The sequence below is a fragment of the Anabrus simplex genome, chromosome 1 (genome assembly GCF_040414725.1).
Source record: "Anabrus simplex isolate iqAnaSimp1 chromosome 1, ASM4041472v1, whole genome shotgun sequence".
Classification (NCBI taxonomy): domain Eukaryota; kingdom Metazoa; phylum Arthropoda; class Insecta; order Orthoptera; family Tettigoniidae; genus Anabrus; species Anabrus simplex.
This window is the reverse complement of record NC_090265.1, coordinates 820,576,203-820,591,158: the sequence shown is the minus strand read 5'-3', so window position 1 is coordinate 820,591,158 and position 14,956 is coordinate 820,576,203. Positions and strand designations below refer to the sequence as shown.

Below are 14,956 nucleotides of genomic sequence, written 5' to 3'. Positions count from 1 at the left end.
TCGCATTGTACCTCGGATGCACTGATGGCGGATTGATGCATGTATCAATACTAACGAAAGGCGTAAGACAGAGTTTCGTGTGATATGCTGGTAGTTTTGTTCCTGTGTGTTTCCCATTATTAATGCACTATGCAGAGTAGTAGAAAATGAGTTCTATAATGGAAGTAGAGTCTTTCCGAACCATGTAAATTTACATATTTTCTGCTTCTACTTGTGAGGGATGTGTTCTGAAATTTTGGCCGTACCTTATTGTTACACTCTGTATAGACCCCTGGAGAGATTCCACTATCCGTAACCTCGGCAGTAAGTGGGATGTGGTGGTTATCTCTATATCCGGCCACCTTTGCCCCAGATATTAACCTGGTACTAATTTCGAATGTAGGCTGAGTAAGCACCAGAGCTATAATCTTCTCCAGAACTGGAAGTTTCATTTCTAAATTCCTCATTTCGTTTCGAGGAATCGAATACACAACCTTCCAGGTCAATTAAACACACCCGCTTGCCCTCGGCTGGCCAAATCCTTCTCCGTCCCTCCCTTCTTCAATCTACGAAAAAAGCACAGTATAATATCGATCTCAACCACTTTAATCCTGTAATTCTCCCCATGACATGCTTGTCACACAAATTTCGAAGGTTTCTTGACATAAATACGTCTTAGGCTCTATATCCAGAGTTCATCTGAAAATTTGCCTTACGAAAGTTAGCGTGACGAAGGTTAGTGTGACGTAAGTGTAACCCTAGCAACCGTGCAGGCTGTGATATAACGCATGGATGGAAGGCTAGATAATATTTCCTGACAACCGAGGAGGTTATGTCTTTCAGTTGGGCCGAGCATTGATTTACTGACATAATGTACAATGCAGATTATTATCAGAAACTATGCCGTACCCTGCAGGGTCATGAAAAATAGTGTGAAAAGATGTTGAAATCAAGAACCTTCAATGCTGGAAATTCCTAGATCAAATCAGTTCGACCCCCACTGTCGGCAGCCCTGAAGGTGGTTTTCCGTGGTTTCCCATTTTCACACCAGGCAAATGCTGGGGCTGTACCTTAATTAAGGCCACGGCCGCATCCTTCCCATTCCAAGGCCTTTCCTATCCCATCGTCGCCATAAGACCTATCTGTGTCGGTGCGTCGTAAAGCAAATAGCAAATCAGTGTGCAGAACGGGCAGCCAAGTGTCTTCAAGATTTTTACGACACCGGTAAAAAGAAGGATAGTCTACAGTTTAGATTAATTTTGTCTAACAAAGAATAATGACTTTACATTATGCTGAATACTCCTTGTCAGCTATTACGGCTCAATACAACTATTGGTACTTGTGGAATCGATATGTAAGATTGTGGTTTTGTGATTCTTTCTAATTTTGTGTGTTAGTCTATAACAATAAATTGTCAATTACTTCAAAAGTGCGTCTTGTACAATTAGGGCCTATATGAATATAATTTAAATATATCACTGTTAAAAATATTTTGATTTTATTACCTTATATGGGTATCCGTGTACGGTAAAACCAATTTCTGGTTTCGGAATGACTTTTTTCAAAAAATTAGAAATAATGTACTTTTATTAACTTTTGAGCAGAAGGACATCCATCTACGGCACAGGCACATGTGGTCACGACAAACTCATCCCTCCATTCAGCACCTTCAAATACGATTAGACTGGTCCAGGATCGAACTTGTTAACTTGAGTCCAGAAAGACAGTACTCTACCGTCTGAGCAACTAATTCTAGTGTATTATTATTATTATTATTATTATTATTATTATTATTATTATTATTATTATTATTATTATCATCATCTGTAAGATACATACGCTGGTGACGAATAGGAAAAATGCTCAGACAAATAAGGAGCTATACAGAAAAATAATTTATACTAATGCCAGACAATAAATTGCACGTCTACGAGTTAAATCCTTTTTATTGTATCATCTCGTATAAAAATCATAACATTCTAATTCAGGGCTAAAGTGAAACGTTTGCCTGGAACTGAAACAGGAGATTCGAGACTTTATATAAGGAATATCTAATCACTTTCCTTAAATGCACGAGGAATAATCCGCAGAAATTCCACACTGGTGAAAGTCACCTGTTAACTTAAGCTTCCTAGTCCTAAAGTGGAGCCTGACTTAGGACACTCGGCTATAAAGGTGGGTTGTGCATCCTTTATTGCAACGGTTGGTGGTGCTAGTGTAGCTCTAAGCTTCTCCCAGAAAATTCGTTGTTTTTTAGGATCTTGATCCCATTCTAGATAAATTCGCGTTCTCATGAGATACTTAAGTGTGGGTGTCATATTCGACGATCTCACATCTCCAAGTTTCACTATAATGAGAGTATCGTCACGATGTCCAAATATATCACCAGCGCCATCATCATCAATGAACAATCTGTGGTGTTCAGCAAGCCGTAACTCCCACATACACCACTGCGATTTGGTAAACGCGTCACTCACAATTAACAGAGTTCTACGACTCATAGCCACACTCTCCAACACAGCCTCTGATATTATAGTCCCAATCTGAAAGTCTCTTTCGTACACACACAGTTTCAGGAAAGGCTCATAGTTTTCCAACATTGCCACTAAACGAACAACAAAGTTCCTATCTTCACTACTGTACGAAACAAATGCATCATATTGGTAGTTTGTGTATCCTTTACAAACTACCTTCCTTCTACCTCTGTATCGTGACATCCCCCGTCTTCTTAAGTCCATTCTTGCTAAGAATGTCCAATACCGGATGTAAGACCGATATCTGTAACCAAGAACACCGCAAATAATTCCTAGAAGAAGTAAAAGCGATAAAAATATTGCCAGCCACAGGATTTCATTAGTAATTCCTGGTGGACATACGTCTTCATGTTCTGTGTGGAGGAAGGTAGATAATTCTTTGGACCGCCAATTTTCGGGAGCTTCACAGTATGGTCCTCTGACTGAAAGAGATAATATATATTCCACACTTAAATTTTCAGCGCCCATTTTCCATTGCTTTGCGTAGTATATAGCTACACAATCGCAAATAAACATATTATTATCTATAGTCAATGTCTCTAATTTAGAGAAATCTTCAAACATAACAAAACTTATGTAGGTAAGTTTATTACTTGCTAGGAACATCTGAGAAATGTTAGGATTGTGCTGAAATAATGGCTCATCAACCCACGGTTCGAGCAAATTATTTTCAATAGATAAGCCTTGCAAGTTAGGTAATGGAAGAAAAATTTCTGGACTCAATTTCACTATTTGATTCTTATCTAACATCAGAAACTGGAGACTGCTTAAATAAGAAAATACGTTAACATCACTGAAGTTAGATATTCCACATCCATTAAGAAGTAAAACTTCGAGACTGCTGAGACCTTCGAATATTCCAGCCGTTAATCCTGACTGAGAAGGAAAGGGGTTATTTTCAAGATTTAAGAACCTCAAATTTACAAGTTCGTGAAATGATCCAGGCTCAATGCTTCTGATGGAAGCATTCCTCAACCCTAACAAGTCAGTGAGACTCCCCAGACCGGTAAAGGTTTCCCTATAAATTGAATCGAGAGAAACGTACGTAATATTGAGTTTGGTAAGATTCATGTTAATGAAGTTTCTTTCTCCTAGAAGGAAGTCATTCCAGTTCTGATTACTGTATGAGTTCCAGGAAATATCAAGCTCAGACACTTGAATGGGCAAAATTCCCGGAATAACACCACTAAGCTGGTTGTGCGAAAGGTCTAACTGTTTCAGTTGCGGGAAAAAAGTCTCATTAAACGTTCCAGGCTGTACATACATGATGGAACAATATCTAAGACCTAGGAATTCTAATTGGGGCATTATAGGAAATGACCCGGCCGTCAGATTAGGGAATTTATTTCTATCCAACGTAAGACTTGTTACTCCAGATACTGCTATAGCAGTCAGTAACTTTTTGGGGGGATTTTGGAACTCCATATAACATAAATTCAGAGATTGCAATGTAATGTTATCTCGTGTCATTTGTCTAACGAGATTCGTCAACGTAGTTTCATTAAGTAAATTCTGACATAACTGCAAATGACGTAGAGTGCTTAAAGGTCTGAAGGCTTTGGGGTGAATGTATTCCAACTGACAAAGTTCTAAATGGATTTCGTCAAGATGTGTTCCATTTAGTGGTAAAAAGTCGTATTCACCTATATGACTAAACGTATTTTGACTGAGGGACAATTTCATCAGGCGAGGGAGGAATTTCGGAAGCAAAGAATTAACAACACTTTCAACACTCCAAAACTTGTTATGTCTTAGTACCAGTTCAGTAAGATTGTAGAGACCTTTGAAAGTACCAGTAGCTAAATAACTTAAGTTAGCATTGAAGGAGATAGTGAGATATTCCAAAGCATCCATGCCCTCGAAGACTCCTGGCTCAATTGTGGTGAGACGGGGATTATAATCTATTCTGAGAGAGGTAAGATTCTGGAGATTGGACAGATCACCAATGTACATGGTTTTGATATTAGTTTTCGTAACATGTAGCATGGGTTCATTTATCTGGTAGTTAGGGAAGCGTTCACACGCCCCCTGACATACCATTAATAATTCAGTCTGTCTACCACATGTACAGCTGTTGCTTACGACTCTGGAAGACGGAGTGCTAGTATAAGCGAACGGCATCGTTGGAACGGGATGATAACTGGACCTCACCACGCTGTCCTGAACGAAGAGCAACAGCAGTATCCAAAAATACAGCTTCACCATTTTGTGCTCGTCATCGCCACCTAAGGAACAAACAAGTATAAATACATTAGGAACGTAAAGGATTGCGTAGGAAGGAACAGTGATAACTAGAGCTAGGAATTTAAGGTGCTGCACGTTATTTATTTATTTTTTTGGCTATTAAAATTCTCAAATGTGCTTGTCTTGCAAAGAAAACATAACATCAACACCCCTAACTATGTTTCTGTAGCACCTTTTTGCACCTTTTCCCAATGATAGCATCTTATTGCACCTTTTCTTACCGTCAGCACCTTTTTTCCCACTTGTTTAATACTTTTTGGCTCCTTTGCCGCATTGTATTCGTAAAGAAATTGAACAAGAAAAGCCGAACATTTCGTCTGTAAAACTTCGTTCTATGTTCTATGTAGTTCCTCAATTCGTCGCTAGAATCGTAGGCTGCCTATACTTCACTAATCGGGAGCTTAAACACGAACCTGGTAATTGTTGAACTATCAGCTTGCCGCCCTTCATCAGCTGCTTATCTGTCGGCCTTGTTACTGTATTTTTGCTTAGGTGACGGTTCAGAATACGCTTTGGCTGTGTGTGGTGTCTGCCCTTGTCCTATTAACAAATAACTTAATATTACGCTATTTTCTATTACTGTAGTATCAGTATCAAGTAGTATAGTGAAAAAAAATGAACGCCGAGAAAATACGTCATAGTGCTATACAGTTTAGTGCTGATGGCATTCAGAGTGACAGGTCAGTTCTGAGGTGCAATGTTTGTTATATATCAAGAACGATACAAAAAAAAACGTAATAATGTTATGCAGTATGTGAAAAATAAGGAGGCTATATGAAATTTTTTAAATGGGCTGTTGTGATGGATATGAAAAGAGTACTGGATGGTAATGCAAAGCAGATACTAGAACAGAACTTAGCCAAATGAAATGAAATGGTATGTGGTTGTTAGTGCCAGGAGAGTCCGAGGACATGTTCGGCTCGCCACGTGCAGGTCTTTTGATTTGACGCCCATAGGTGACCTGCGTGTCGTGATGAGGATGAAATGTTGATGAAGACGACATATACACCCAGCCCCCGTGCCAGCGAAATTTACTAATGAGGGTTAAAATTCCCGACCCTGCCGGGAATCGAACCCGGGACCCCTTTGACCAAAGGCCACCACGCTAACCATTTAGCCAGGGAGTCGGACACTTAGCCAAAAACCGTCATGTTAAGGATGTTGCAACAAACAGGCATTTAATATCGAGTGCAAACAAAATATGCACCACTTATGTCTTTTGGCGTTGACGTTCAACATTCCTTTCTATTTACATAGTGACCAGAGATGCAAACTCACTGAAAATAACGGTGAAATGTTATCTATTTGACAGTTTTCTGGACATGTGGTGTTAATAACATGTTCTGTGACTTGTTTTAGGTAGGTTTTTAATGCATGATAACTTGAGTGGATTTTGTGTCCTTTTATATAATGTAAAATTGGTTTTGGTGATGTTTTTGTGAATACTTAATTTAAAATTTGCATCTTTTTTGCACCTTTTTCGACAATATTAAAGCACCTTTTTTGCACCTATTTAACCAAAATTTTGCACCTAAAATTCCTAGCTCTAGTGATATCATAGGAAGTATATAGTGAGCAGAAACGCATTGTTTCGTAAATTAAAGGAGTGTTTAAAGGTATAAATACAATTATTGTAAACATAGGAACCATAGGTCTGCGGTGATTAGTTTCAGCACTATTCGCGCTTAAAGATGGCTACCAATCTCCTAGGCCATTGAGCAAAAATGTGTGACCCTGTGTGTTTTTGGTTTGCATTTTATCTGGAGACAATGAAAAACAGAGAAACGGACGGCACACGCATGCACACAAATGGTGTCCCGATAGAAACGAAGCATGGCATCTCCCCACCCCCTCGCTTAACGCATTGCTGCAGGAGGAAAGACCGCTGTAAGACTGTTGTGAATGAAATGGGCACAGTGGTGGAGGTATAGCAATACTCACACTGTTCCTTCACCACTACCCGGTCACTACCTTCCTCTTCCTTTTCGGTACTGAGATGGCCTTCAACACTACTCCTTCACTCCCTCCACTCTTTTTCAGTACTGGAGTGGGACAGTGTTGATTGTTTATGGGGGGACACCATTTCTGTGCATGCTCGTACCTCAGATCAGATGTCCGAAATGTCTCCCTTCAACATGGCAGCACAATTCGCATCGACGCAACCGTCCTTTGCTCATTCCTTGGAAAATCCCCGGCGCTTCTCGCTCAAGATGTACAGCCTCACGATCCGCGGCACGAGGTCCTTCTCACTCTCAACTGGGGTTTCATACACCAGATTTTAATGTGACCCGACAAAAAGAAATGTCAAGAGGAGTTATGTCGGGTGAAAGAGGGTACGTGTAGCCCCTTTTACTAATCACCGCAGACCTATGGTTCCTATGTTCACAGTCACAAAAGTATCCATCCAGTCACTGGCGTGACAGGTAATAACGGTCAGAAGTGGAAACGTAGCAAGGAAATCCATGTTGTAATACTTAGTTACCTTTTATCTGAGAATGAGAACGTGATAATATACACAAATCAAATTATAACATAACATGTTTAAAAGTACCGGCTTCTGTAGCTGTCTGTTCCGACAAGGAGTGTAGCAAAAGTATTCGTCCACTTGTACTTCACTCGCTCTTGACTCACAGAACAAATAACTCTTCCGTATCCAGTCGATTTCCCTTTGGCAGCAATGGCAGTTTGAACACTTTTCGGCATGGACTGGACTAGCTTTGCCGTGATTTCTGGTTCTATCTACTGCTAATATTCAAGAAATGTTGGCTTCTATCTTTCCTTATATTTTCCCCTTTAGTTGCCGTCTCTGTTTTAGTTCCGCCAATAAATGCTCTATAGGGTTTTAATTTGGGGACTGGCGTGGTATTAACAGCACATACGGTGTACCGTAAAGGAGCCAGTGCTTGACGACTCAGCTAGTATGTTTCCGGTCATTATCTTGTTGGACGCAGTACTCAGCAGCAGTCCCTAATTTTCTGTCACTGGGATTTGGATGCTGCTATAAAATGTCCAAATACGCCATCCTATCCATTGTTCGAAGTATTATGCAGAAGTTGCTAATACCAGCCTCCGACATACACCACGATATTAGTGTTGGCTACTGAGGGTATGATTCGAAGCAGTGCATCGATTCATTCAAGTGTCCGAGTGAATCGATTCACAGGAACGGCGAGCTCACGGCACACGATTCAGCTGGTTCGCAGCAGACAGTGCTGAGTGGCTTACTCACGGCTCAGTGAGACACAACACACACAAGGTTCATTATCGGCTCACTGGACACTGGCGGGGAGCCGAACTTCCGCTGCAGCCGAGACATACAGTACCATGGCACACTGAGAGAATTGTATGCATTCACGGCTCAGTGAGACACAACACACACACGGTTCATATCGGCACAGTGGACATTGGCGGGGAGCCGAATTTCCGCTGCAGCGAGACATACAGTATAGAGGCATGGCACACTGAATCGTACGCTAAGACGGGCTCTCCTCTCAGCTCATTTGAAAATAATAATATACAGATTTATTTGCAGTGTTAAAAAGGTAGTCAAAACATAATTCCAAAGTGACAAACCATTTAGTCATGGAGCCGAAAAATTCCAAAGTACGGTAACTAGCTAGTAAATAGGCAGACTATTAGGTTCTTCTATTTATTAGTTTAATGAATCAGTATTATAACTTAGTTGACATTCGACAATTAATTCAACTCTCTAGCCTACTTTATGACTATAAGTCATGCTCGTGACCACTAGAAATTGTCTGTTTTATATTGGGAAGAACAGTTCACTATTTTCTCAGTTCGTATGTCACATCATTGCACAAGACTTAAATAATCGAATCACGAGATCACCGGTGTACGTGGACAGTGGGTAAGTGAGCCGAATGACGCAATAAATTAAATAAAAAGCAAGACCAACTACAATAATCAGACCTCAAGGCAGGTTTCGATTAATGGCAATATAGCCGTGGGTGCGGGCCAGGCATAGGTTAAATGTGATCGTAGATACGAGTTTAAAGTTAATTGTGCGATAGGTATTTCGAGACCGCATGTGATCGTAATTCGTGATTTTCAGTACTGACAAGGAAGTATTTGAATCGCCAGTTCAAGCTTAAAATACCTGCAGTTTAATAAATGTCGTGTTTGAACGTGGTATCGTAAGGGTTGTATGTTTGTTTACCATTGTGTTTTAGTGCTGGTGTTGTAATAATTGGTGTTTTCTTAGGATGTAATGTACATATATTAGGCTAACATGGATCTATCGTGTTGTGTACCTCTGTAGGTGATTCTCCGGGTATGTCTAATACCTCACCGAAGGAATAAGTGTTCGAGAAAAATGAATTTGGTGCATTAATAACGAGACTTTTGCTGTAAATAACGAAACTGTCGTGTGCATCAAACATTTTAACTATTCACTTTATTGTCCGCAAAGATATATTTTCCGTTGAGAATAGTGAACCTATTCGCATCCCTAGGAAATGTGTTAAATTGTCTCCTGAGACCTATCTAACCGCGTTCTACAGTCAGCTTTCGCATAACATTCATTTACCTCGAGTAAGAAAGTGCCCTAAAACAGCAACTGCCACTGAGAGAAGAAAAAATATTGATATGAAGAAGGTAAGACAGATAATTTTCAGTCTTTTACGACAAAAATGTGAGGCTATTCAACATGATCGCGAAAGTTAGTGTTCTCAAGACATACTCTAGATATTCCATAGATATCAAAGTGACGAGTGGCCTAGAAGTGCAAGAGAATTTTAAAATTACTGCTTTACTAGCAGAAAAAATAAAGTTGACATTAGGATGTTAAGGACAAGATCTGAAGTGTGACAGATGGATAAAATCTGAACCTCGGGTAAGTCATCTTGATAGTTATGAAGAGAGTAGTATTGAAATGAGTGACAGAGTATTTATTTTGGGAAATTTTTGTAAAATACAGCCTTGTGTTAGCCTTTGAAAGGAACATTAATAAATCAAGTGTTGTGTGCAACTGCGGTATTCTCTGACAAAAGTGATAAAGGAGTGTGTAAAAATTGTTGCCAACATTTTTATCAACAATTATAATATGAAGATCTCAAATGAAAATAAAATATCAAAAGAAATTGCCAAGAAACTTAAAGCAGGGAAACAAGAGCTATTGTTTGTTGGATGTGTGTAGTGCTAGTTTTAGTCAACTTCAATATATTGGTGAATGATACATAATAGGATAATGGGCGTGCTATCATAGTGTTAATAGCCGGACAACTAATTATTTTTTGGTGTTGTGTCGATTTTTTCTTAAGTCCGTATTCATGTTTTAAATGAAGTGGAATTTGTTAGGTGTAACTTGATATATGTTGTAAAGCTTTACCTTTTACTAGTGGTTTAACATCTTACTAACATATCAAATAATTTCGGTGACGTAAGGATTGAAAAGAGCTACGACTGTAAAGGTAGTGGCCGTAGCCTTAATTAAGGTACAGCCCCAGCATTTGCCTGGTGTGAAAGTGGGAACCCACGGAAAACCATCTTCTGCGCTGCCAACGGTGGGATTAGAACCCCTCCCATCTTCGAATGCAAGGTCACAGTTACTCAATCCTGACCGTGTGGTCAACTCACTCGGTCTAATACTTTTAAAATCCGCTCAAAGCATCTTACACTCCTAGATACTGAAAGCGTACAGGGTCCTGTACAGCTCATTGGAATTGTAGGTGCCTTTCTACCTCATTAAAATCACTTCTAAAGGTCGCGTCATTGGTAGTAGTATGGGCGATGGGGATCGAGCGGCGTCCGGCCAGAACGGAACCCGCGAAAGAGCGCCTGGAAAACAAAGGGAAGACTGAGCAGGAGCCAAGCCCCCGCGAAAGGACCCTCTCAACTTGCAGAGAGAGCTGGAGAGATGACGCGATGCTGGAGTAGTCAGATACGCCCCGAGGTGTGGCCTAACTTCCCAGGGTTCCAAACTAACAGAAGGAACTTCCAGTTTTTTATGCATGTTTCACGGGTGCCAACGTCAGATTTTGGCGCGTAAAAATGAGATGATATTTTGATCCAGACATAGGAAAATTATGGGAGGTACACCAGTGAATAGAGCTGAATTTTCTGCATACCCCAGACTAAAAATATGGAATACTTTACTCAAGGGACGAAAGGAGGTCACCAGATGTCCAGATTTAATATATTGCTAACACGTGTGAATACAAGAGCGTCACCCACGCTAAGAGTCGCGCTCAAAAGATGACTCCACCCCCAAGGGACGCTAATGAAATAATTAAAGGCGGGAGTCGAATTACGTGATAACTGCCGATCGTTAGTTAAGCGCACCTTGATCAATTAGGAGAGGAAAAGGGGGGTTACGGTATCCACTATTTAAATGTCTTCAATTCCTGGGACGAAAGGAGCTGCTGTCCTTAATGAACCGTGAATCGTTTATGCCCATTATCTTCCGGTGCGTATACCATAAAAGCTGAGCTGACCCTCGCTGAAGACAGTTCCGAGCGGGTCGTTGAGAGGGGACGGTATGTCCCGTTGTGCTCTAGTTTTTACAGTCAGAACCCTACTGACCACATATTAAGACAGTGTTATTGTGTCCGTCGCGGCCGTGAAATACGAAGCCGTTGTGAAGTGCGGACGGGAAGCCAAGCGAGCCTAGGCGAATGTATCTGTGCCGCGTGTCAGTAAATAAGCTGCAAGAAGAGTTTATAAACGAGTAGCGGTTTCGTCTGTGTACAATGCCGGCCTAAATGAGTCCGTGATACTAGTAAATTGGTATCACCCAAGTTGCTACTCTAAGTCAGGGTGCTCAGGTGTTGTGAGCTACCCGATTCATGCTGTGAACGCGCTCGCTGTAAGTGGCATGACCTGCTTGTTCGTGGTGTAATCTCTGTGTTCGTGTCGTGGTAACAGCAGGACCTTGTGACGAGTTGTGGAGATTTCACCAGTGAACGAGCCAGCCAGAATGTCGGACCTGTGTGTACCAGGGTCACAGGACAGCACGCTCGACGCCAGTGCCGAGGTCATGCAGGAGTAAACTCCGCCATGGGTCTCCCGTGGAAGGAAAAACCACGGCCACCAAACAGATGAGTTGATGTCAAAATATAAATTTCTTAAGCACGATAATGTATAACCGGGGATAGGATGAGCTTTCCTTTGTAAATACTTAAATGTTGTAAAATAATGCATGTCCTAATATGGGAATTTATTGTTCTTTAAAATGTTAACGTAAATTCAAGGGAGCTAACTCCCCGGACGACCCATTTTTTTCTTAATGATTAGTTTATCGTGAGGGGTTATTCTTAGTAATATGTGGTATATCCTAGCAAGTAAGGGAGACAAGGATAGGAGAATATTTGAGTTCCACTTAGGGGTAGCTGGAACAATAATAAATTAGCAGGGAAAATCATGTCCAGAGGTTGCTAGTTAATGCCCAACATGGCTATCGTATTTGCTAGGGAAACTCATGGGTCAATCAGACGATGCATGCGTAATTTACACAAATAATAAGTGCATGTACAACAAGAAAGAAGAAATCCTGACCGAGAGAGAGGTGCATAAAAATATGTTATTTAGGTAAATAGTGAGGGACAGTTCGCGAGTTTCCCGTGATTCTTGATTATTTAACCAGAAAGTTATGAATTCTTTTGTATGCAACCGGCTGAGATATAGGGAAGCCAGAGTCTTATGTATGGTAGAAATATAAATATATGCATAACTTAGGGCGGTGAGCGAAGGAATTGAGGAATCACGAGAGTCCTATACCCAAGGAAAGAAGATACGCGATATGAGACGTAGTGAGAGGGCCGAATGCCCAGATAGTTTCTGATGAGATAATTCGGAAGTGATGGTGCTCATGAAAAGAATGAGACGGTATAGAATAAATGAGTATTTCATGGGAATTCTACGGTAAGATGAATAAACAAAAGGGCCAGAGATATGTGTCTCCGAGGAAAAGGAGGACTGGCCATTGTGATTGAGAGGAGTCAAGGATCCGACGTAGCTAATGAATGAGTGCTGGTTGCAGTAAGGCGAATGACCCACCCTTCCTTTATTTTTTTGTGCGTGCCTGTTTGCTCCATTCGTGACAGAAGGGGACCTGCTGTCCTATCGTCGTAAGACTCGGGCTCTGGGTTTTCACCGTGCTCTTTTGTTTGGTTTAAATGGCTTAGCTAAGAATACTTATATAATGATAATATTACGGTGATTTAAAAGGTAATTAATAAATGAATATTGATCTCCCCCCAATGTCCGGTGATATGAGACCGTAGCTAGTTAGGGATTTCTCTTTCAGGAATGCACCTCTCGGTCGGAGTCATATGTTCGAGCCCAGGTCAGATGGGCTGAGGCAGAATATACTGATAACCATGTTTTTCTTACAGGAATGGCCTCCTTTCGGCATGAAGTGTATATATCTGTGTGTGTTTGGTATGTAATGTGCATCTATTTTGAGTTCAAACAGAACCGTTGTTCAACGTTGTCTGGTCTTGGTGACAGATACGGGAAGTCCGGGGTTTAGCTAGATGATATGTGTGTTTTTTTGTGTGTATTATGTAAAATATCTCTTTGATATGTCAATTATGTAGCGTAGGGACCGGTTGATTACGTGCTAAGAATAGAATGTATTATGTAAGTGGACATCATCTCATATTACACGATGTGATCGACAGAAGAATAAAATTGACGACACAGGTACGAAACTAATGAGGGAAAGACGACATTGTTTTTTTTTATTTTTATTTTTTTCGAACGTAACCACTCCCCAAGTGCTCGAGCTGCCGCGGCCAGCACAGAAAGTAGGAAGGGGATCGTTTCGAAGCTCGGCATGTCGAGCCGCCCCTTACTTTAGTCTCATCCGAGGGTGTTTACCCAGTTATATGGAGGCATTCTTATGCGCGGGTCTTCCATTCGAGGCCCGGAAGGGTGTAATACCGAGCGAGTAAAACATGGTCGTGAAAATGTTGTAGTACGAAAATGTTTATAAAGGTTTCCAATAACTTAGATACGTTAAAAAATAGCAATTTTACGTGCTCTTTATCTAGGATAGGTTTTCTTTTCCTTGTTTAATGTTGCACTGATACATCGAAGATTTTTGGCGACGGAATTGAAAAGGGCTAGGGTTGCGAAAGTAGCGGCCATGACCTTTATTAAGGTACGGCCCCGGCATTTACCTGGTGTGAAAATGGGAATCCACAGAAAACCATCTTCAGAGCTGCCGCGGTGGGATTCGAACCTACTATCTTCCGAATGCAAGCTTACAGCTGCGCGAACCTAACCGCAAGTCTTACTCGCTCGGTATCTAGGAGTGTAAGATGCTTTGAGCGGATTTTAAAAGTATTAGACCGAGTGAGTTGAACAGTTCCACACAACACTTTATTTATTAATGTTCCTTTCAAAGGCTAACACAAGGCTGTATTTTACAGAAAATTCCCAAAATAAATACTCTGTCACTCATTTCAATACTACTCTCTTCATAACTACCAAGATGACTTACCCGAGGTTCAGATTTTATCCATCTGTCACACTTCAGATCTTGTCCTTAACATCCTAATGTCAACTTTATTTTTTCTGCTAGTAAAGCAGTAATTTTAAAATTCTCTTGCACTTCTAGGCCACTCGTCACTTTGATGTCTATGGAATATCTAGAGTATGTCTTGAGAACACTAACTTTCGCGATCACGTTGAATAGCCTCACATTTTTGTCGTAAAAGACTGAAAATTATCTGTCTTACCTTCTTCATATCAATATTTTTTCTTCTCTCAGTGGCAGTTGCTGTTTTAGGGCACTTTCTTACTCGAGGTAAATGAATGTTATGCGAAAGCTGACTGTAGAACGCGGTTAGATAGGTCTCAGGAGACAATTTAACACATTTCCTAGGGATGCGAATAGGTTCACTATTCTCAGCGGAGAACGGAGAACATTCCTCCTCGCCATGTCAGCTTTGGCCCGGTACGGCAGCCATGTTTTTTCTGTATTGTGGTCTGAGTATATTATAGTTGGTCTTGATAAAAAGAAACCCACAAGGCTACTCTGCATCTCGGGGACCCTATACAAAACATGACGATTTTAAAAAATCCTCTACTGATAGATAGAGACATATTTTCAAAGATGACCGATCGAATTGGCCATACGGTTAGGGTCGCGTAGCTATGAGCTTGGGTTCGAATTTTACCGTTTTGTCTGTACATTGCTCAGAAATTGACAATAATGGTATTTCTGCATCGGTCAT

The 14,956-nt window shown here is 40.8% G+C and overlaps 1 protein-coding gene across 3 annotated transcripts in view; it reads right to left on the bottom strand.

Moving 5' to 3' along the window:
- Positions 1-14,956, bottom strand: part of LOC136873834 (toll-like receptor 2) — a 195,501-nt gene that overhangs the window by 26,804 nt on the left and 153,741 nt on the right. Inside the window, exon 2 of one of the 3 annotated variants that reach the window (XM_068227608.1) lies at positions 4,551-4,738. The exons of 1 other annotated variant lie outside the window; for it this stretch is intronic. The gene's annotated coding sequence lies outside the window, so the exon portion shown is untranslated. The remainder of the gene's footprint in view (positions 1-4,550; positions 4,739-14,956) is intronic. One more of the 3 variants, XM_067147110.2, reaches the window with a different exon arrangement.